General features: G+C 46.3%; 1 pseudogene; it reads left to right on the forward strand.

Moving 5' to 3' along the window:
• The window catches only part of LOC121444419, a 190,906-nt pseudogene that overhangs the window by 12,523 nt on the left and 154,220 nt on the right, over window positions 1-24,163 (forward strand).

The raw sequence follows: 24,163 nt of genomic DNA on the forward strand, positions 1-24,163 counted from the left end.
CACTTGATTATAAAATAGTGCCCCTGTCAGATGCTCTTTGTCCACCAACGAGCTAATAGCAGTGTCCTGTGTGTGTTTGAGGTGTACTAGGGTGGGCTCTGATGTTCAGCAGGTTAGGGGATACAGTTTTAGCTCTCTGTGGGTTGACTGGGAACCAAAGTAAGCCAAGGAAGATCTAGAGTTCAGACACTTTCCAATCTTCCTGCTCTTGGTTGGCATCAGGTCCAACCTCCCATTGTGTTTTTCATGTGTTTTATACTCTTGCCCAAATTTAACTGAACGGTTTGTTTTCCTGCTTCTTCCAAACATGACCTCTTTCCTTTGCTTGGCTCCTTCTGCCATGTATTTTCATTTCATCCCCTTTCTCCGTGCCCTGCTCTTTCGAATGCATTGTCTGCTTTTCTCTGACCCAACCCAACCCAACTCATCTTCAAAGCCAAACCCTGGTCATGCTGCCTTTGTTGATCGCTTCTTTTGCCCCTCTGTCTGCATCCTCCTTCAGTTTAGACCCTTGCTTAGATTTCTCCTACACTGTTGCTTCTTGCTTTCCCAGGGGCTTTGTGAGCTTCTTGAAGGCATCAGTATAACTTCAGTGTGCAACGGCTGAAACCGGTAGTCCTATCTAGTGTCTGATAAACACACCCGCAGAAATACTAAGCTAGAAGGGTCCGTTCTTCAAGGATGGGCTTTGAGAGCATCTCAGCCTTACTCGCTGGTTTATGTTGAGGGTCTGACTCGCAGCCTGGCTTTTGGTCATGACCTCAATAAACGTGTGTTAACACAAATATTGGTGTTGATGTTGGATGAAAGGGACAGACATTGGATGGAGGCATCTGTCAGGGAGCCTTTCTCAGCATTCTTGGGTGGCTCTAATCAGTCTCTCCCTTCATCAGCTGTGGGGATTCTGAGGTGGGGGCATTCTCCCGAGTTGAGATAACGACCGACCGAGTCTGGCGGCTGTGACTTGGAATTGAGGAGGCTACAGTTATTTTAAGATGGGATGATGAGTCTCAGAGTGAGCAAGAATGAAAAACATCAGGCTCAATGCCAGTATTTTATATGTAAAATAATCAGGCTGAAGTTATCACTTAGGTAAAGGGTCTGATAATTGGCGTTAAGACTCCAGACTATATAACAGGGGTGTCCAGCCTTCTCATTTAAAAGCAACTCTGTAAACTGGGGGGGGAAATCATCTGGGGATTCATCAGAGAGTGAAAGCCGAGGCAGGGAAGAGCTTTTCCCATCTGCTAAAGTGGTGGTTCTCAACCTCCTGATGCTGCAACCCTTTAAATCCGGTCCTCATGTTGTAGCGACCTCAACAATAAGTTTATTTTTGCTGCAGCTCCATAACTGTGATTTTGGTTTTGTGACAAATCATAATGTAAATATCTGTGTTTTCCTATGGTTTGAGGCGACCCTCGTACAAAGGCCATTCGTGGAGAGGGTTGTGACCCACAGGTCAAAAATGTGTATTGTGTGGGAGGCCAGCTCCTTACCCTTGTTTTTGAGATTTATTTCATAGAAATAAATCTCTGAAGAGGTTGCTCGCTCTGGCGGGAGATGGAGTCTACGGGAGCTCAGAAGGGGAACATTTACTTCTGCTGGTGGGGACTGATTATTAAAGTAATTTGTTACGATTTCAGTCGTGGTGTTGGGAGCGTAATGGGGAGGGAAAGTGTTCACGTGGAATGGAAGCTTGGTTTCCAGGATTTTTTTTTTAAAAAAAAGTCTTCTCAACCAGAGTTCTGAAATGTTCAATCATGGAGCCTACAGTGTATCTAGATGTGTCCTGTGATCGTTGATGTGTGAGGCCAAGTGCTGAACTGACTGAGATAAAGCACAGGATAAACCCTGTGAGCTGTATGACCCTGTGTGGGCCTGGTTTTGTTTGCCCAACTCACATAGAATGCTCAGAAGGGCCCCCTGCAGGATGAATGTCACCAAAGCTTCCACATGCCCAGGAGTACTAAGTATAGAGAATCCTTCATACTGTTGTCCCAAGCAACCAGTATGGGACACTACCCAGGTGTCTGCTGGAACTCTGGGAATGTGTGGACATATAGCCCTCAACTGACTATACAGCTACCTTCATGGACCCTAGAGCCAGGAGCCCTGGGTACCAATCTCACACTTGAGATTGTTGGGGGAGTTCTATGTTATGGATTCCATTCTATGAGGTGGTAAAACATCCATCACCGGGGACGTGTGCAAATAGACGTTTTACGGAAATGCCTTCCTTAGTTATACATGTCACGCCCCTTTATCCTCAGATATGCTGGAAGCATATATGAACCCCATTTTACTGAGAAACGAAACGAAGTCTAGAAAATTTGATAGTTACTTTATAAAGTACGCATTAAAGCCAGGCCATGTGAACGTAGGAACCAAATATGCCTTGTGATGGAGAAAGGTCACTAAGACTTACATCCTGGTTGAAAAATGTGAGGTCCCTTGTCATCCCTGAGGTTGGCTGTGCAGGGAGAAAGAACTCTCCATGACCGGGCACTCACTCATCGTCAGAGGCACCCAGTTCCCAGAGATCCAGAACCAGCTGAATAACTTATCACAGCTATGACAGACAAGTCCACTCGTTCCGGCCTTGCCATGGACGGGCAAGGTGGTGTCTGTATGCCCCTTCTAAGCTGCTGAAGCTCGGGGAAGGTCCAGGACTTGACTGGCTGAAAGGTCACTCAGTGTCAGGCTCTGAGTGGTCTGACCCCATCTCCCGCTTCTTCTCACATCCCACTGGGAGCGCAGCACGGTGGCGTGGAGGACACTTATATCAGTTCATCCAGACACTGGCTAGTCCGGAAGACTACAGTGAACACCTTGTAACTATGGTTCTCGGATGATCAACAGGTTCTGTGTGGGACACTACTGCCCACAGTGTCTACGGGTGTGTGAAGGATTTACAGTGTCTTAAACCCACAGCATCAGTATGCCACAGAAGAAAACAAAACACCAGTGAATTCTTCCTGTCTTCCATCTGTTTTATGTATGATATGCAGAGAAAAGATATATATGTCTTTATATGTAAATCTGCTATGACCCCTCTCCTCCCCTCAAGCCTCATTTCCCCTGGGGTGCGACCCTTCTCCTCCCCTCAAGCCTCATTTCCCCTGGGGTACGACCCCTCTCCTCTCCTCAAGGCTCAGCACACTTGGGGTGCGGCCTCTGCTTACGTTTTGCATTTGGTCTGCAGTGGCTCATGCGTTTTGCTTCTGCCCACCCTCTGTGTGCCAACCTGTGTGTCCAGTCGGAGGTACCTTTTCTAATGTTATCTCGGGTGCTTTCAACTAAGTGAGTGAGTCTACAGTGGGACCCAGCTCTAAACCCTTGTAGGCCTCTGTGCTTTCTGCCTTAATTAGTGAAACCACTTCAGCAAATGTAGGAAACCTCTCTTCCCCAACACCTATGTTTTCATGACCATTAAGCCCTGGTGGAAGCCAGGTGGTCATCTTTTCAAACTGGCCATAGTCTGCCCTCCCCCCTCTCCACGGTGACCTTCGTGGCTGCATTGGGTCAGGCTCTCAGTCTTTCTCTTGAGGTTTATTCGAGTCTCTCTGCCTTCTGTCTGGCTCAATTCCAATCTCTTCCTCACAACACAGCTTCTGTAAAAGGCCCATTGAATCGCGACTCTTCACTTAAAATCCCCCAGCACAGCGGCTGTAGCCCAGGATCAAGTCTAAACTCCCTAGCAGGGCACCAAAGGGCCTTGGTGGGTCAGGCCTTCCTTTCAGGTGTGCATCCTTCCGCCTGTCCTGCTGTCTGCTTCCGTCCGCAGCATCCTCCCTGAAGGAAATGCGGTGTTATTAGAAATGACTCACGGGAGGGATGGGGACAGGAGAAAGATGGGTCTGGTACCATCACACCATGACTGCCTGTGGCCAGTGAGCACTTGAGATGTGGTTAGTTCCAAGTCTGATGGGCTGGGAATGTAGCAGAAGACTTTATGGGACACTGGGGTGCTTTTAAGATAGCTCGTTAACATCAGCGTGTGTGCCTGTGTTCGCACAGGTGTGAAAGTTGATCTTGGATAACTTCCTCAAATATTCTCCCTGGTTTTTGAGGCAGGATCTCTCACTGAACCTACGGCATACTGGCCGGGCTGCCCTGGGTGGGTGACCCTTCAGTCTCTGTGTCCCCAACTCTGGGGTTACATTTCTGTGCCTGACTTTTCCACAGAGATGTGGGGGGTTGGTTTCAGTGTCTCGCGCTTGTGCAGCAAGCACTTAACTGAACGAGCCGTCTCCTGAACCCCTCATTAGCATAATTTTGGTTTGCATATCACCAGCTAAATAAAATAGATTATTAAAACTAGCTCCGCATTGTTTTAGCCTAGCTGCTAGAAAATTTGAAATTGCCTGTGTGGGTTGCATTGTAATTTTACTGTAAGACAGCCTCTCTACGAAACAGCTCTGTCTTCCTAGGAAGTGTGCCTGGTATAAGCGAAACAAACCCGCGAGTCTCTGGGCTGATTTAGTCAGCTCTGTAGTACAGAGAAGCAACAGTTGTTCGGTTTCTCAGTCCAGAGGTATAGAGTGCTTTCGATGAGATTCAGAATCCGAGACGGATTCTGCGCACTGGGGCCAGAGTCTCACACAGCATGCACAGCATGGAGGCACAGCGTATCTCGCCCCAGGCCTTCCCACTTACTGCAAGAGGAGCAGCAGCCTTGTGGTGTCTGGTGGTGTGGGGGGCAGGGGGCAGCTTGAAATAGACACTAAAGGAACTTGAAAGCACACTCCGAGAAGCCTGGGGCCAGGTCTGTGCATCAGTGCTTCTTGATGGGTTAAGCTCTTAAGATCCCAAGCTAGTTCCTGAATCAAGGGGTTTCGAGTCGAAAGTGTGCATCCAGCCAGAGTGTGCCCAAAGTTGCTAAGAACTTTGCAGACTCCTGCCGGGCACTCTGGGAAGCCTTCTGTGCATCAATTAGCCACAAAGACTTTGGGAGAAGGTTATGAGGGTTATCAGGAAGACCCATCAGACACTGTTCTGCGTTCCAAGAGATGCACCAAGCTTCACGCCTTCACAGTGCAAGCATGATGGGAATCCCTGCCAGGTTGGTGCAAGAGGAAGGAACGTCCTCCAGGAGGACACGATGGGAGAAACCAAGGTGATCAAGAGAAAATTTTCCAAGAACTGATTCCTGGGAGAGTCTGAGAGAGGCAGTGTGACTCGGGGCTCCCTGGACAGGGGATTTGCTGCTGTGTTTTGTTGCACCCTACGGGTCTGAAAAGAACCCCTTCCTGTCTTGATTTCTCTGTGAACATCTGTTTTGATTTGCTTTATGTGGTGAAAATCTGTCTAAGATCTCGTTAAGAAGACACGTTCCTGTGCTAAGAATAAAACTTTGAAAGTCACACCTCTCCGGAAAAGGAGCAGAGAGGAGTTGCGGATACCCCAGTGAGGTTATTTCTTACATGACTGCGGATAATAGGTGGCACAGACCTGGCCCCGGGCATCTCTCCTGGTACCTCAAGCCGGGGGGGGGGGGGGGGGGGGGGGGGGGGGGGGGGGGGGCTTCTCGGAGTGTGCTTTCAAGTTCCTTTAGTGTCTATTTCAAGCTGGGACCAGCGTGGGACTTCCATAGAGGGAATGCACGCAGGCATCCGTACTTTAGTGAGCCGCCATCCAGTGGATGGTGCATTTGGTCAGGAAATCCTGACTCAGCCTCGTTCTTGAGTGGTCAAGTTTTCGCTCTGCATGCCAAGTTCTGCTTTTCCTCTCACGTGTGCAAGTCCTGATTCGGGTTTTTATGAGAGAATCCCGGGTCGTCTGGACTGAACCTTGGGACAGCAGTGTTGTCTGTGAGCGGCAGATTCTAGAGCTGAGTCTCAGCTGCTTCCCCAGGTCCTTCCGGTACTGACATCTCCATGTCATGGTCAAAACATTTAATGCATGATTTGTAGAATAAAATATCTTCCTTGCTTTCTGGCTGCATTAGTTCATTGTCTTTTTTTTTTCTGGTTATAGTTATAACAAAATTAAGGAGGCATACTGAAGGGGGGGGGCAGGAAAAGGTGGCTTAAGTACCTGTGGGTATGAGGAAGGGAATATATCTTAAAACAGGAAGCCAGAGGAGACAAAAGCCCTGTAACCCCTTCCAAGGCTACATTCCTAGTGACCTCAGGACCTTCCAAGAGGCCTCAGTTCCCAATACTGCCACACTCAGGACCAAACTCCCAACACGAGAACCTTTGAGAGACAAAAATACGTTGACACGGTATACCGTTGACTCTTCCCTCACTCCAAATGCCCGACAAGAGATGACCTTGCAGGTGGCCCCTCCGCAGATGTCAAGGTAGTTTTTACCATATGTACATCCAACCGAAAAGCAAAGGGGAGGTTGAGGATAGCATTCATTTCTCACAGATGGCACATTTCTCTGTTTGTCTCCAGACAGAAGGCTAGGCAGAGTAGAGAGGCAGCTGCCTTTATCATGTGACTTCAGAATCCACACCCCTAAAAGGGCATTTCAAATTCCAATAGTCTCCTTTCATTAACACATGAAGAGTCCACCTTAGGAAACTCTATCCTCCTTCCTAAAGCCGGTGTGTTCTAAAGGCAAAAAAGCCCCAGGCGGGCATTTGGAAGTCCAGATTTGTTGCCTGACATGGGCTGGCTGTATGAGTTAGACTGACGTCTTTAACTTTCTGAACTGAGGTTCTGTTGTGTGAGAAGCAAAATTAGCCATGTCTACCGTTATGTTATGATTTGATTATGACTAAATAAGACAATATAAAGTTCCTCAAACTCATGCCATGGAAGTGGTAACTTAAGCTCACTAGACACACACTCCTTGGCCGGAACAATTTCTCAGCCTTTCTCTGAGGCTGATAAAAAAGAATAAAAATTCAGACCAAGGAGTTCAATTTCTGCCCGTTCAGCAATGGAAAAAAAAAAGGACCAGAAGGAAGCTGCCATCATATTTTCATGACGTCCGATCCCGTGTAATAGTTTGCATTTGTGAAAATTCTCCTCTGGAATTGTGGGTGCAGCAGGAAGCCTTGGGGAGGGGGGGGGGCTTGTTTACATCCTCTGCCAGGATAGTGTGACAGTGAGTAAGCCGAGTAGGCTTTAGAGTCCGGGAATCGTCAGGTGCACTGCCATCAAAATAAACTCGTGGTTTGGTTTTTCTTTTCTTTGCTGATAAATTACAAACAAAGGAAGTCACAGAAATACCCTGAAAAGGAAGCTTCCTGTCCAAATTAGATACCGGAGAGGGTTCTGTAGACTCATTTGGTGGGAGCCACTCTTTGCTTAACTGTGGGTGTTGGGGAAGTTCTTTTGCTGAGGGCTTTGTTGCTTGCAGGGAGAGAAAAGCTTTAGAACATCAAAGAAAATGGGATTTTGATTAGAGGCAGTGTTGTTCCCTTAAGGGCTGACTTCTGCACGCTTTGCTGGTTGCTTGCACCTGACTAAGGGAGCCTTTTCACTGGCCTTCTGGAAACAAGAGGAAGGCTGAGCAGATGCCGTGTGTTACAGGCAGCTGTAAGTATGGCTGGCCTTGTAATCGTAAAAGGGAAACTGGGAGGTGTTACACCGACCACTGTCCAGTTCCAGGACTTCGTCCTTCTGTATCTCTGATGAGATCTGAGTGGGGACTTGTTGCAGGAGGCCACTTGTTGGTTCCTGGCCGCCCGGCTGCTTAGCCCTGAAATAATCACACAGAAACTGTATTCATTAAATCACTGTTTGGCCCATTAGCTCTAGCTTCTTGTTGGCTAACTCTTACATATTAATTTAACCCATTTCTAGTAATCTGTATATTGCCTCGAGGCTGTGGCTTACCGGTTAAAGTTCCCAACATCTGTCTCCGGCAGCTCCATGGCTTCTCCCTGACTCTGCCCTTCTTCCTCCCAGCATACAGCCTAGCCCCCCACCCCAGTTCTGTTCTTCCCTGCCATAGGCTCAAAGCAGTTCTTTATTCATTAACCAATAAAAGCAACACACAGACAGAAGGACCTCCCACACCAGGGACTGGATGCAGTGACATGTATCTGTCCTCTGTAGTTGTATTTTTTCCCTTATTCTTTACCATTTTGGGGGGACTGACACCCAGTTCCCTAATAAATACATGGGGTCTTATCCTTTCTTATGCAAAGCCGGCCTTAGCTTGGTTTTTCTAGCCAGGTTTTCTTAACTTAAATTATCCTACCTTTTGCCTCTGAGATTTTCCATTTTTCTATTTCTGTATATCTTTTCTTTCCTTCTCATTTCATATCTGGCTGGGTTGCTCCCCCGCCCCAGCATCCTCCTCTCCTTCTCCTTTCCCCGCTTCTCTTTCTTCTATTTTTTCCTTCTATTTATTCTCCCTGCCTAACAGCCCTGCCTGTCCTTTCTCTTGCCTAGCTATTGGCCATTTAGATCTTTATTAAACCAATCAGGTGTTTTAGGCAGGCAAAGCAACACAGCGTCACAGAGTTAAACAAATGCAACATAGAAGAATGTAGCACATCTTCGCATCATTAAACAAATATCCTGCAGGCATGAAAGAATGCGATACATCTTTAACTAATATTCCACAATAGGCTTCCACACTCCTGATACAGCTGGTTGCTCTGCTATAATGCCAGAACCTTTTATAGACAAGGGTCTCACTCTGTATCCATGGCTCCATGGCTGGCCTGAAACTTGCTAGGAAGACCAGAGTAGCCTCGAACTCACAAAGATCAGCCTGCCTCTGCCTCCTTGCTGGGACTAAAGTCATGCACCATCTTGCCTGGCTGCAACCTTTTCAAAACATATTATTTAATGCTCATCTGTGGCATTCAGTATCTTGTGAACTGCTTCAGATGTGGTGGGTGACATCAACTCAGCTTTCCACGGCAACACTGATTCATAATTTCCAGACGCTGATCGAGTTTGACCTTCTGGACTCTCCCGGATTGCATTTCAAGCTGTTTATTTTGTTTGTTTTGTTTTTGTTTTCTCATTGATCAAGGCGAGGCATATTTAGTTAATGCTTACATAAAATGTACTTGTAGCTCCCACAGGTAAGTTTCTATGAAGAAATTGGAAGGAGATGGGTACTGTGGCACAGTGTCCCCCCCCCAAATGCAGAAATCCCTTCCACAGTGGCCCCCACCTGTTTGAACCCATCCAGGAAGGGGGACTTTGCACACTCGTGATGCCAGGCAGCACTTACGACAGCACTTTGCACTGTTCCTGGTTCTGAAGCATGTCTAGTGTGGGGCCCTGTGTCACTGTGAGCACACTGACATTCACTAGTGCGCACAAAGGAGAGAAAGCATCTCTGAAAGCCTCTCCTCTGCACAGTGCATCGCAGCCTCCCCCCCTCCCCCTGCACCTTCCCGTCAGGCTCTGCCATGTTGCCAAAGAGAGTAGCATTTCTGCAGAGCTCTCGTGTTTGCTGCTTAGACCCTTCTCCTTCCAGGGTGACACGGTCCCAGTTGTCACCCAGTATTTCTCATCCTGCTAAGTCTCCTCCACCACGCTGTCCATTTCTCCTAAGAGGAGACCTCTCCGGTTCATCACTCTCGGTCCGAGATTGTGAGGAGCAGAAAATACAGAAGAACTACTTGACTCCCTCGACCACGGGCGATCTTTATTAATCTAGTCGGGTATGATGATGGCCCCCTTTATAAGCCGAGGCCAGTGTATCCTAGTTTATATTCAAAGGAGAATAAACCTTCCAGGTCCTTTTCTTAACATTGCTGGGGTCCCTCCTCTGCTCAAGCAACCAATTCTGCATTTGGAGGATTTACTCAGAGGAGCCCGTATCTATCTTAGTTTTTGTTGTTGTATGGTGTTTGATTTTTGTCAAGCTACTTTTTCCCCTCCTTGTCCAGACTGTTTTGAAATCCAGTTCGGAATTTGGTTTTTTTTTTTTTTTTTTTAGTGATACTTTCATTAACTTAGCAAGCACGTGCTTGAGTTTGTGGTTTGGTTTGCACTGGGATTTTTGCAGTTCTGGGGATGGAACCAAGGCTTCTCATGGACGGGGTAACTACCCTGTCCGTGAGTCAGCCCCCAGCCCACTCTAGACAGCTGAGTCTCCTGTCTCTTTATTTTTCTTTTCTTTTCTTCTCTTTTTTTCTGAGATAAAGTTTCTCTGTAGCTTTGGAGGCTGTCCTGGAACTAGCTCTTGTAGAGCAGGCTGGCCTTGAACTCACAGAGATCCACTTGCCTCTGCCTCCCAAGTGCTGGGATTAAAAGTGAGCACCACCACGACCCAGCTGAGTCTCTTTATTTCTACAGGAGACTTCAGCTTGAGAATTTTGTTAGATATTTAAACTAAAAAACTAAGGTGATGGCCTTTACCTTCCCTTTGTTGTTGCAGAGGGTGTAGGGGGCCAAGTTTCAGCCCAATATGCTAACTCTTGGTCTGTTTATTACGCAGCATAGAAACCCTTTTGTGGATGAAGCAAGATTAACTTAGAATGAGTTTTAGGTTCCCTGACTTTTTTCTTGTGAAGAAAAAGTTCCTGAGTTTATCACATCATTCAGCTCCTCTGTGTAAAGTCGTGTTCGTAAACCATGGAAGGGACAGGAAGTCACTTCTCAGTTGTCACTCCGCATGCTGTTCCGTCCACACCTCCTGGGAGAGAGAGTGTCAGGTGGAGACACGTCCAGACAGTGAGCAGGCACCTACAGACATGCAGACATGCTCCATGACAACAGCATGAGTACAGCTGTGTTGCTGCACACTATCAATCAATCGTGCATGTGCCTTCTGCAAGCAGAATAGTCTGTTTTATTTGCGAAGTTTTGGGGGGTGTTTGTTTTTGTTTTTTTGGTTGCTTTTGCAAGAATACTACTTGGACTTTTTAGATTCACATCAAATATCTTTCCAATACCACACAGTGCTTTTGTTACTATTTTGTAGCATTTATGCACAAAATACTTTTTTTTTTTTTTGGTTTTTCGAGACAGGGTTTCTCTGTGGTTTTGGAGCCTGTCCTGGAACTAGCTCTTGTAGACCAGGCTGGTCTCGAACTCACAGAGATCCGCCTGCCTCTGCCTCCCGAGTGCTGGGATTAAAGGCGTGCGCCACCACCGCCCGGCCAAAATACTTTTTTTTTATAGACTTTCTTCTTTTGTTTTGAACTAAATGTAAAAAGTAAAAGGTCACTTTGTCATAAGGAACTCAAACCCATACAGTTAAGACATGAATTGCTGCCCCGTTAATAGAGCAGTGTTTGTGTTATGGTCAATATTTTTTGAAGTATTCTCACACATTTTATCTTTGGGAAAAAAATGTGGAAATATACATATTTATTGACTTTAGACTACACAGAAGTGGACATCGCTAAAATTTTACCCCCTGGAGGTTGTCACTACTGACTTTTGATGTGCGCTTCTCCCAGGTACACATTTTGGGGTGCATGGTGTGCGTGTGTTCTAAACAAGCCCCATGGTGGACAGAGAAAGCTAGTGCTGAAGAACCAGGGTACAACAGTGGTTAGTGGTACTTTGGATCCTTAGGGTGTAACTCGGAGGTCACTGGGCTCAATCCTTAGTAACCCCACCTCTCAGGGGTCTCAGTTCAAACACCAGGAGATTCTAGTTCTCACCCTACCGACTATTATTGTGTAGTGACTATGATTCCCAAACTCTTTAAATCTCCACTTACTCTTCTGTGAAATGGGCTGGTTATCGTGCGTATTTATGGCCACAATTAGGAAGAGTGGCGTTTGGATCGTAGCCTGTGCTGTGCACAGTTGAGCTATTGTTATTAGGTGAGTTCTTTTCCTCGCTTTATTCTCCTAGATTCTAGGGTCAGAATGTAGGAGAATAAATTTCCCTGTCAGAAAACATTTGAAAAACACTGAGAGTGACCGTGTAAATTTCAATATATGAATATACTTGGGTGTTATCCTTTCTTTATAGTTAGCTCGTTTCTAATTCTTCGCCATCCTCAAAAACACCACGGCTAATATCCTATCTATTATTTTATGTGCATAGACAACAGACCCAAAGATTTATTTTTCCATAAAAACCAATGGCGTTTTTATGGGAAGATAAAAGATTTAAGAATTCTTTAATGTGTACTAACATGACAGATTATAGGCTACGTGTTCTTTATGACGGAGTTCTCTGTGCACCGTGACGCAGCCCCTTTGAGATAGGGCTGTCACCCCCCCCCCATTTTTAGAGGAGGATGTTCTGAGGGTGGATAAGTTGCTTGCCCAAGGTTACTGATAGTGGAGGTGGAGGCCAAGGCAGCCTTCTGGCACGCCCGCCCGCCTGTCACTCTGAAGCCGCAGAATGAATAGTCACTATTGTGCTTTCTACAAAACGTCACTGGGTGCCACGTAAAAGATAGGACTCTTGGCTGGAACTCTCAGCTGGCTCCGGAGAGTTTCTCTTCTGTACGGATGTTCTTCTGTGTCTTGGAATCTAGCCTCGTTAAAGTAATGCCTTAAGTCCAGGGAAAGCAGCATCTGTGTGATTGTTTGAGGGAGGCAGAGCACACAGAGAAGACATCGGTTTAGTCACGACGATAAGCCCTTCTTTGTTTCAGTTGTAGGGACTGGGCCAGGATCACTTATCTCTCTAGGAACCGGAGTGGCTCACAGAAATCAGCTTAGGAATTTAAGCCGCGCCAACACTCAGAATGATACCGTTCAAAAGAAAGCGTCCATTTCTCCACTTGCCGGTTTGGGATTGAAAGAAAAGAAATCTTTAGCCTCAGCCACAAGACGGTGCACCCAGAAGGAGAAGCAGTAACCGCTGTGGGCAGCGGTCCCATATACAGGGAGACCTTGATGGATAATCGGAGCACCCCTCCCCCAGACCAAAGATGTAGTTGGTGAGCTGGCAGGTTGTCTTTAAAAAGTCGGCTTTTGGAACATTTATCTTGGCAGTGTTCAGGTATGACTCATGGAATGCAGGGTGGCAGCCAATCTTGTAGGAAAAGTGTATAATTAATGTGATGAAGACAGGGGTGTTGCTAGTCAGTACCTCACCCGGGCTCCTCACAACAAAGGGGCCATTGAAGCCACCTTGTCCTGGGCGATCCTGGTTTGTCATTCCCTAGATTCCAAGGCCTTGTAAAACAAACGATGAAGAAAGAAACCCTGGGCGCAAGGCTTCCACAGAGGAGCGACAAGGCTTTGCTGCAGGGTTTATAGCCAGTTCCTGTCCAGTCAGGGCAGCTGGCTTTGGGCTTTGGAGTCTCCAGGCCTTGCATCTCTTGAGCTCCCCTAGTTTTTGTCTTCGGAAAATTATCCAGCTTCCTCTGGTCACTTTCAGTTCTTGAAGCATTGTCTCCAGAGTCCCAGGGGTCAGGAAAGTTTTGGATCTTGGCAGAACTTCTCCACCAGCTGGAGCTGCTGATTGTGCCGCCCCTGCACCGGCCATGGTGGTGTTGTAGGTGGGGAGGGCCCCACCAGCTACTCTTAAGTTCTTTTCTAAAGACTGGGCCTGTCGCTTAGTCTACTGGACAGGGTCCTGTCCTCGCATGTGACCCACCCAGGCCCTTGACTCTCCAGCAGAGATAACAGGGATGAAAGTCATAGATTGTTTGGAAGATCAAATATATGGGACAAACCATCTGGCTAACTCGTGAGTTCTTTTCTGCTTTGTTTCTTGGTTAGTAGGTAATGGTCATAGGTCATCCCCCCTAGAGGAGAAGCCAGTTTAAAATATCTTCAGATGAACAGTGGATATATTCATACAGATGTATGCAACAGGTCACTTTCCTAGCCTGATCCTGCAGACCCTTCTGACTCTTTGCTCCCTTCTTTGTTGATAATGGCACAGGCCTTTACTCGGCTCCAAAACTCGATTTCCTAGCTTAGAATCTCTCAAAACCCAAATGCCCATTCCTGAGGCACGTTTTTCTGAGGAATAAGGGGGCCCAGGGACCTGAAAGGATAGCTTTGGGAACACATTAAAACCCTTCATTAAAGTGGACATTTAAACTGGTGTGTTGACACACGCCCAGAATTCCAGGACTCAGGAGGCAGAGGGAACAAGATCACTCATGCATTGGAGACTGGTCAGGGCTACCTAGGAAGTACCAGGGCATCCAGGACTATCTAGGAAGTTCCAGGACAGCCGGGGGTCATAGGAAGTTGCAGGATCCCCAAAGGTCATCGGAAGTTCCAGGACAGCAAGGCTATAATAGTCAAGGCTCCACCTCCAATTTAAAATGTAGACATTGGGTTGAATAGGCAGTCCCGAAACACAGGCAAAGCTGATATTTTTGCTCTCCGTTTTAGCTTTGCATAAAAAGACTCAACAAAAACAACCAAAAAAAAGTAGAAAAATATTCTGGTAAGATAGCCTCGTGGAAAACTGTAAGAGACGTTGGTTGTTGAGATAATCTTGCTGCTGGAAAGAAGGAAAGAGACTGAGAAGGAAGGAACTTCTCACCAGGAACACCAGGAAAGACAGGCCTGTGTGCATCTGTCTTGCTCCTTCCCCTCTTCCCACTTCCCCACTTCCCTCTCTTCCTGCCTTCCAGATTGTCAGGGCTAGGAGGATGGGATTTGCTCCTTGGCCACCCTTGATAGATCGGAGGATGCTTAGGAAGATGTCTGAGGGCAATTGACAGTTGAAACGCATCTGAGGCATCCCTCAGGAGTGAGAGCCACGTACTAGATATCTTAAATGAACCTCTTCAACCCAGGTTAACTGAGCCAAGGCCCACTGGTCCCAGGATTTCCTGAGCATGCTTGGTGGTGCCCAAACCTGCATGCTGTTCTCATTTGAAATCAGTTTGTGGGTTTCATTTTTCTTTCCACACTGGAAACTCTCATGAAACTCCCTCGCGCTTTGGTGCCAAAGCTTCATCCCATTCATTTCTTTAGCAGCCATTTTCCCGGGAGTCTGCACTAGGCCCGGCGAAAGTACTTCAAGAAAGCAGACATACGGAAAGAGAAAGAAGCACAATTACTCCTGCAGACCATGGATGTCGAGAAAGGGGGCGGGTCAACGTTGAGCCTTCTTTTGCCCTGCTGAATTTTTCTACAGTAATGTGGGCTATGCCAGTATTCATTAATGTAGCTAATCCAATTACGACGAAAATCCTTTTTCTTTCTGATCGCGACCCAGGAAGCATCCACAGTCCATAATCCCGATGCAGCAGAAGACTTTGGGAAACCCTTTGGGTGTGACAAGATGGGATTTGACCTGTGTATCTGGCTCTTCACGGTTTTGAGAGTTTTCATTTCTACATGTCAACAATATTAAAGCCGGATATTAAAGCCGGTAAATCAGTTCTTCCTGCTGTAATCAACACCAGCACACATCCAAGGGGCAGCATAGCCCGACCACCATATTTTGTTGAGTATATATATTTTCTCATAAACCTGGCTGACTGACCTGTCTTCTCATGGCTAGGATGCTAATAGCCACATATTGTAAAAAGAATGGCAACGAACTATATCCTTGTTTCGTAACTTCCATTTATGCCATCTTCTGATTCATTTGGTTCACATTAATTGTAAGGAAATACAAAGTAAAGGCTTGGATTACAGTAGCCGTGGTTTCTTTCTCTGCCCTTCCCCAGCTCCTATCCCAGTCTGAGGACTTCAGTGTTCTTCTTGGTTTAACTTTTAAAACTGAATTCTCTCACAATTCCATACATCTTTATAATGTACCATTACTTTTTCTCCCCTCCCTCCCAAAGCATTTCTTGCTAATGAACTCCTTCCCACGTCTGTGTGTGATTGGGTGTGCCCCCACTGAATTTAATTAAGGTTGCTTGTGGGTTTGGGGGGTTTTTGTTTTTGCTTAAGCAAGGGTGACTAACCAAAGTTGGCACAACTAAGGAATAGGGCCCCCAGTTTCCAGCAACCATTACCTGCCTATATCTCCTTAAGAAAGAGTAGGGTCTCATGAGCTCCCCCAACCCATGATGAATGCTGATGGCCCAGACTTGTGAAGGCCTTACACAGGTAGCCAATGCTACTCAGGGTTTGTGGCTATGGAGCCATATCCCATTCAGAAGATGAGGTGTCCTAGCGTTCCTGTCTTCCGACACTTAACCTTCTTTATGCTTCCTCTTCCACCATGTTCTCCGAGCCTTGGAGGGGGCGCTAGAGTTGTTGGTTATTCTCAGCACTTTGACTGGTTCCAGGTCTCTGCCTTCCCTGCCACCCAGGGCAAACAGAAGCTTCTCCCAGTAAGAGATCTTTTGTTTTTGTTTTGTTTTGTTTTTCGAGACAGGGTTTCTCTGTAGCTTTGAAGCCTGTCCTGGAACTAGCTCTTGCAGACCAGGCTGGGCTCAAACTCACAGAGATCCTCCTGCCTCTGCCTCCTGAGTGCACCACCACCCCCCCGGCTCCCAGTAAGAGGTCTTGGAACTGGTTCAGGGTACCACAGAGAAATCTAGTTACTGTAATGGGAAGGAGTAAAGGGGACCGAGGAGGTGAAGCCCTACTTTCTCTTCTTCCGGGTTTTTAACCGTTAGCGGGTTTTTGAAAATCACCTGGTCTAACTCACAGCCGTTCTATAAGCAGCTGGTCCAAGGCATCCGTTTATTGACGCCAACATATTGATTCCTTGTTTGTTACCAGGAAAGCTCTAAGCATCTTCCATGCATCCTCCACCCTGCCAGGGCTGCACACCATTCTCATTGCACCGATCTGTGCAAAGTGTGAGCTGCTGAAGTCTGTTCACAGGGCATCAAGGTCAGAAGGGTCCAAGCTGGGCTTCGGACCCAAGTGTGTTTGATTCTCAAGCCTTTTCCACTTTTCCATGCATGAGTTTGTCTTTAATAATATACGAGACTTAAGTTTTTTTTTCCAAATTGTTACAATAATACACACTCATTATAGAAAGTTCAGAAAGCAAAATAAAGAGAAAAACCCAATGACCTGTCATCCTGCACCCCGGGAATAACCGCTACCATATTTCACCTTTTTTCTTTCCAGCCTTAAGGGAGCCATCACTTATATGTCTCAGTGAGTCCTGCAGTGCACGGTTGTCTTGGAGGCTGACACATGAAATCAACCATATTGCTGTTGTATCAGATAAAGTCCATTTCGGAGTCTGCTAGGAGTTAAAGTCTCTGTGATTCCCAGGCGTGGGGAAAGACACTACAAAGGCAGCATGTCCATTCCTCATCGTCTAGCAAAACACTCTATGACATGTGCAGGCATTCTGTGCCTTCCGAACGTCTGCGTTGTAGCTGTTTACCATCCCATAAGGAATACCAGCTTGTCGTGTTGAAGAACCATAAATATCTTGTGCCATGTTCAGCTGGAGTAGAGGATTGGATTTACCAAAATTACTGCTCCTCGTGTCAAATAGTGATGGATATTTCGGGGGGGGTATGTTTAAAGGCCTTTATTAAAAATTAAATCCATAAATGTTTAATATCTTATTTGACAACTCATTTATTAGGTTGTCAACACAACGGTGTTTGCCTTTGGTGGAACATAAAGAAAATCAGAAAATTGCTTTTGTCAAAACTTTGAAAAGCATATTTTGAGATCAATTCCTATTTAATGGAAGGTATTACACTCGCTAAATTATTCCCCTCCAAGGGACTTTTGTGAGAGCAAATGGACAAAAATGTGATGAACTGGTCTGTAAATAAAGGCAGTAGCATCTCACATCAAAGTAAATGTTTCCCAAAGATCTCTCTCTTTCTCCCTTTCCTTCCTCCTCTTTCTACACACACACACACACACACACACACACACACACACACACACACGTCAAAATGGTCACTGGTATGAAGTCAGGAGAGCCCGGGAGCTCTGTACCATGGCGTTCTCGCCTGACCGACAAACCGAGCATCCCATTAGTTGGCTGATTTCTCTTTTACTTGTTAATGGTCCTTCTTGTCTACCCATCAGCCTCCTCACCTTGTGCACCAACTGCTGAACACACTGGGTTTCAGATTAGTCTATAGAATTCTTCGGGGCCCCTCCCAGGGTTCAGAATGCAACCAAATAGTCCTGCGTGCCTGTCCTCAGGGCTGCATTCTATCCGTGTCTTCTGGTTGCCAATATTTCCCGTGATGAGAATCGATGCCGCTCACGGAGCCAATTATGAAATGTAGGTTGTGTTTTATGTTTATGGCCTCGGCGCTGTCCTGACGTTGTTTGTGGCACTGGAGCAGTATATTCTCTCTCAGAAACTGGATTCCCGAGGCAAATGTTGAAGGAAAGAGTTGGCAACTAGGAACTTAGGATGCCCAGGTCAGTCTTGTCGTTTAAGTATGACCCCCGGAGATGTTAGTGCAGATGGAGAAGGACCCAGAGAAGTCAGAGCCAGGCATGGCATCTTATCTCTTTTTTAAAAGATGTTTTATTATAAATATATTGTTTTTTCGGAAGCTGGAGAGATGGCTTAGCGGTTAAGAGCACTGATTGCTCTTCCAGAGGATCCAGGTTAAATTCCCAGCACCCACACGGCCCCTCAAAACTGTCTGTCACTCCAAGACCTGACACCTTTACACAAATATGCAGGCAATGCACCAAAGCACATAGAACGAATTGATGAACAAGTAATTCATTCATTTTTAAGATATTGTTTTCATCCAGTTTATTCTGATTATCTTTTCTTTTCTTTCGACTCCTCCTGGATCCTTCCCACTTCCCAACTCACCCAAACCCACCCCCTTTCTTTCTCTTTCTCATTAAAACACAACTAGGGATTTAAAATAATAATAATAATAATAAGATGATGATGATGATGATGATGAAGAAGAAGAAGAAGAAGAAGAAGAAGAAGAAGAAGAAGAAGACGAAGAAGAAGAGAACAAACCAGAATAGGACAAAACAAACAGGAAAAAAAGCCAAAGAAAAAGCACAAGAAACCTACCAATGCTGAGATCCACATTTACATACACAGAAAATCCATTAAAAACAAATTTGGAAACCATACTATATCAGCAAAAGATCTGTAAAATTTAAAAAAAAAATTGTCCCAAGTATTATGAGACAAAAAGCCCCTGGAGATGCTGTTGAGTTTGTTCTACGTGGGGCACCTCCTGCTGAGCACAAGGCCTGCCCTGAAGTGTGCTTTGTGTGCCCACTGGGACTCTGTTGGAGAAAACTCACATCTCCTTTGCACGCGGTTGTCAACTGGAGATGGATTCTGGGCTGGGGATGAGGGCATGTGTCTGCTCCCTCTCTCAGCGCTGGGACCCCATTAGGTTTAGAACCGGGTGGCAACTACATGCCACCCCAGTCTCTGAGTTCACACGTGAGTTCTGTCCTCTGGTGTGTAGAGGGTCTCGTTTTTCTCGGTGTCTTCTGCCTCCACCGGCTCTTGTGCTCTTTCTGCCTCCTCTTCCGCATAGTTCCCTAAGACCTGCAAGGAGGGATTCGGTGGCATTATCACATTTAGGATGGCGTGTTCCAAGGTCTCTTGTTCTCTGCACGTTGTCCAGGCGTGGGTGTCTGTGTTTGTTCCCACTGCTGAAGGAAGAAGCTTCTCTGAGGATGGCTGAGAAAGATATTGAACTATGCGTAGGGCAGGATGTCATTAGTAATCATTGTGATGCTACATTCCTTTAGCAGAACAGCTGTATTTGGTTTCACCCTAGGTCTACAACCTGTCTAGTCTTGGGCTTTTGGCCACCTGAGCAGCGTTGGGCGTGGGTTCCATCTCATGGAGTGAACCTTAATTCTAGTCAGATAATGGGTGGTTACTCCCACAACGATTGTGCCACGATGATACCAGCGTATTTTACAGGCAGGTAACCTTCGCAGATTGCAGGGGTTGTAGCTGGGTTGGTGTTTACTTTTCCTCCTCTGGTGGCAGGCAGGGTACCTTCTAGTACCTTGAACACCAGTCAGTAGGAGCGAAGCTGCTGTGTAAGCACCAACTTGCCTTCTCCGTGTTCAGTGAGTTACATAGGTGTTATCTTCAGCCGTGAGTCTTTACCATTAGCTTGTGGAGAGCAACCGATAACCTTGGCATTAGCCTGGGTTGTTTTGGGGTTTCATGGGCCTCTCTGGCCAACTGCTTGACCAGATGTAACCCATTCCTGGCACTGTAGGTTCCGTTTGGTATTAAGAGATGTCTAGTTGGGGCTTTGTTTCACACATTGTTTGATGATTCTATTTAGATTCCTTTCATGGATACTCATATTTTAAGAATCTTCTACTGTATCAGGGTTGCCAAATGGCCCTTCATTTTAGCTGTCCCTCTCCTATTCCCTGCTTGACCTCCACCACCCTCCTTTTGTTTTATTCTTTCAAGCACCCTTACTTCCTCTTGTTCCCCAATGGTCTCATGACCTTAGGTCTCTGCGAGATCTCTGACCTGAGCTTTGAACCCCCACAGGGTGCTCCATGATCACTTAAGACACTGGGATGATAAAGAAACACAGGGATGTTTGGAGTGGTGTGTGAGATAGTAGCTGGTTGACTTACAACTAGGGTGCTCATCTCTGTGTCTTAATAGTAACTGGCTTAGTGGTGAGCTCTGTAGAGTTATACGTTATAGATTGGGTCTGGTAAAAGATAATATTATACAGCAAAAGCAACAGCAGACATTTATTTTTAATTAGTTGGGCAAATACTATACGAACACGATCTAGGTCCTGTTTGTCACCATAGACTCCCAGCATGTCATGTTCTAGTATAATTTCACTAGTCAGGCAATTTACCATTTCTGTGTCTTATTTATTGATCAGATTTTAGTGATACTGGTGCCTCCCTTGGAATACTGAAGGGGCACGCATGTGGGAACAGTGCTCTGGAACAATGCCTGGCACTCTCTGAATTCATAATAAACGCTAGCTATTGTTGTTAAATATCACCGTCATGCGCTAGGTGTGTTGAATGCATGGCACGCTTTGCTTATCATCCAGTCAAACACTTGGTGAGAAAGCTATTATTATCCCCAGTTTGCTGCCGAGTAAACAGAGACACGGAGAGATTACTCTGCCTACCCAAGGTTAAATTAAGTCATGTGTGAAGACCAACTCATTATCTGCCAGACTCAAGATTCTGTGTTAGCAAGGGGAAGGAGTGGTGATGTTCCTAAGGGGTGGTGGCGTTGCTAGTGGGAGACCAACCAGTCTGACCCTCCAAATTCATTTTCTTTCTAGAATACTCCAAATCCTAAGCTGCTTTCCGGATCATCTCTGTGGATTCCCAGGTAAGAAGAGATTGTCCCTTCTTTCTCCATGACATCCTTCAACTTGCCGCTAAATCCTGGAGACCAGTCACAGCTGTGGGAGTCTTAGCTCCCTCTTAAGGTTTCAGACCAGAGTTGCCATTGAAGTACAAGGACCGAGGCAGTCCAGTGGGGGCCCTGTGGCCAAGCGATCTGAGCCACTTCTGTCCCCCCCACATTTCCCTTCCCATCTATAACACCCTTCCCACCCACATCCCCCTCCAAGCTACATGGTTTCCATGGTTATTGTTAGAATAGCATCATGTAAAATACTTAGGAGTACCACAAAAAGAAAACGAAAACAAGGTCATTTATAGACATCCCTGTGATTTAGAAGGGAGTTAAGAGTACTGGACTCCAGACTGCCTGGCTCTTCCACCCTTGCAGTGACAGCCACTCTTGATCTTGTCACTGCTTTGGAAGACTGTCCCCAATGAGTCTGGAAGCTGGACTCTCGGTTGTCCTTAGTCAGCATGGACTGAGACCTCACGAAAGACCCGGGCCTCCAAGTCAAAACAGCCCGGCGTTGTTGCTACCAGTTTCTGCTGCCTAATCATGGCATTTACTGACCTCTCTGAGCCTCCGGTTTCCACTAGTAAATGGAGAGCCTACTACATTCACGTCACCCTGAACGTGCCTGATCTCATCCGAGCTAGGATCATCGCGGTCAGCTTCCAAAGCCCTGGCTCGCTCAAGTTCGTTTTTGTAAAAGAAACTGACCACCAAGAAAATCTGTATTGTTGCCAGGTGTGGTGAGCAGGCCCCGTAACCTCTGTGCTGCAGAGGTGGGGGGGAGGGGAGGCAGCTAGGGCTAAGGCGCGAGATCCTGCCTCAAACAACAAACAAACACAAGAAAAACATAACTGTTTCCATCATTGTCGGTCAAGTATGAACGGTTGGGTTAGAAGCCCTTGTGGACAGAAAGCGTGTTGTTTCAGCTTCACCTTACGTTGTCTGAAATTCCCCAACATTCTGATTTCCACGTGAAAAGATTTCTGGTCTTGAAATTCAAAATAAAAATCACCAATTCCACATTGATACAGTCTGGATGAACCGAGCCGTGGTGCCACTTGGGTTTCCCATTGATGCTTAAACTTGATTCTTTTTCCATAAACCCGAAACGTCAGTAAGAAGACGCTAACTCTGAAAAGAGCCGTTGAGGCGGGGTGGGAGTCAGTCCTAATGCTTGCATGAATGGGATTTTTGACTTCCTTGTGCTTGAGTCCTCTTAGAAGCCTTCATATTTACTGAAAGAGAATTCTTATAGTACAGCCTGGATGAACTATCTCCGTGTCCATACGTGTGCACGTTGTGTGTGAGCGTGGGACCTCCTTCCCTCCCCTTCTCCCTCCTTCCCTCCCCTTCTCCCTCCTTCTCTCCCCTTCTCCCTCCCTCTCTCCCCTTTTCCCTCCTCCCCCCCCCCCGTTTAGTTGCCTTTCGCTTGGTCAACCCAAGAGCTAGAACGTGAATGCTGGCAGCCTTCTCCCCATCAGACAAGCAAGGACACAGTCAATTCCTGTTTCCTTGGAACGAGCGCCCGATAATCAGAAGCGCTGATTATCGCGCTGGAAGGCAGCGGCCTCGTGGAAAGATGTACCAGATGAAAACAATTCTGATCATATTTCCGTCAGGAGGCTGAGACGCCTCCAGCTGTCTGCCAAGTAATCCCATTAGAGGTGGCACGGGGAAGTGCTTCGGCCCGAAGAGATGGCTCCGATCTCACGTCAGAGTGCTGTTTCTCCTGACGGTTTGCCCCAGAATGGGGGGCATGAGACATCCCTTCTGGAACCAGTCTTGCCAGTTGGTGGTTGTCTAAAACATATGGCACATGAACACACTTAAGGAATTTTCTAATTACAGCTCAAACGCTCTGCTTTTATCTTTTTATGCCTGCACTGCAGACATCCCTGATTGAAATGATTTCTCCCTCAGCACAATCAATCCTATTGCCAGCAGTTGCAGAATGACCGGGACGGTGGTAAATGAGAAGCATATTAACTGAAGAGATGTCCGAATTCAGTTAGGAAGAGGTCTTTCCCACGTGGACGCATAAGCCATCTCAATCCGTTTTAGTTGCCAGCCCTGGTACTTCTCTGACCACGTTTATTTTGGAAACAAACACCAACGCTGGATTTAGACCCATGTTCCAGATCTTCCAGTCCTGATGACTAATTTGGGTACCCGTTGGATCCCTTAATTCATTTCTTAATTAGTTCTCCCAGAATCAGAGGGTTGCCTAGTTACAGTCATCATCACAGCTTTCTCATAACCCAGAACAAATGTCTGCAGAGTTCCCTCCCGTGGTTCGCACACCATTCCGGGACCTTAAAACCTGCTGTTATCAAAACAACAATAACGAAGCCATCAACAATGACACTAACTTTTTTTGTAAGGTCATAATGCATAGCACTCCAGTCTAAGGTTCAGAGCAGTACGGCTTTTTAAAAAATTTATTTATTTGTTTATATGTATAGGAGTGCTTTGCCTGCATGCATGTACGTGTACCGTATGTGCGTTTCCCAGGGAGGGCAGAAGGAGGTGTTGGTTCCCCCAGAGTTATAGACCGTACTGAGCCGCCTTGTGGGTGGGTGCTGGGAACTGAATCTGAGATAGCACACCACCCAGCCTGAGGCATGGCTTTTGAGTCACGGATGTGGGAACTTAAGTTACTTTCCCGTGTCTTATAAGGTGGAAGGAATGACAATATCGACTTCAATAAATCCCATTATCATACTAATGTATCAAAGGAAACATATGTGAACAGTATGTGGAAAGTCCCCGGTACAGGAAGGGACATGAGTTGCTAAGTTTGTTACCAAGGAGCCAGTCACAACTGGCAGACATATGTTGTTGGTACCACACCATTGTCGGTTGGGTCCCGTTTCTACACTCGAGTTACAGAATATTCTCCACAGTAATGAAAACATTGAAAGCTTGGAAGCTGGATTTAATCCTTTTAAAATTAGTCTTTATGATTCGTGCTTGCGTTCTTTAATTCACCTGCGGAATCAAAACCTCTTACTGTACAGCCGTGTTCAGTGCTAACATGGAACACTTTGGCTGCAGAATTGCCTTAAATTTTGAGAGAACATTTTCTTCTCTCGGT

Source organism: Microtus oregoni, unplaced genomic scaffold (assembly GCF_018167655.1).
Source record: "Microtus oregoni isolate MIOR12 unplaced genomic scaffold, Mior012 000123F_ref0000434, whole genome shotgun sequence".
Taxonomy (NCBI): Eukaryota; Metazoa; Chordata; class Mammalia; order Rodentia; family Cricetidae; genus Microtus; species Microtus oregoni.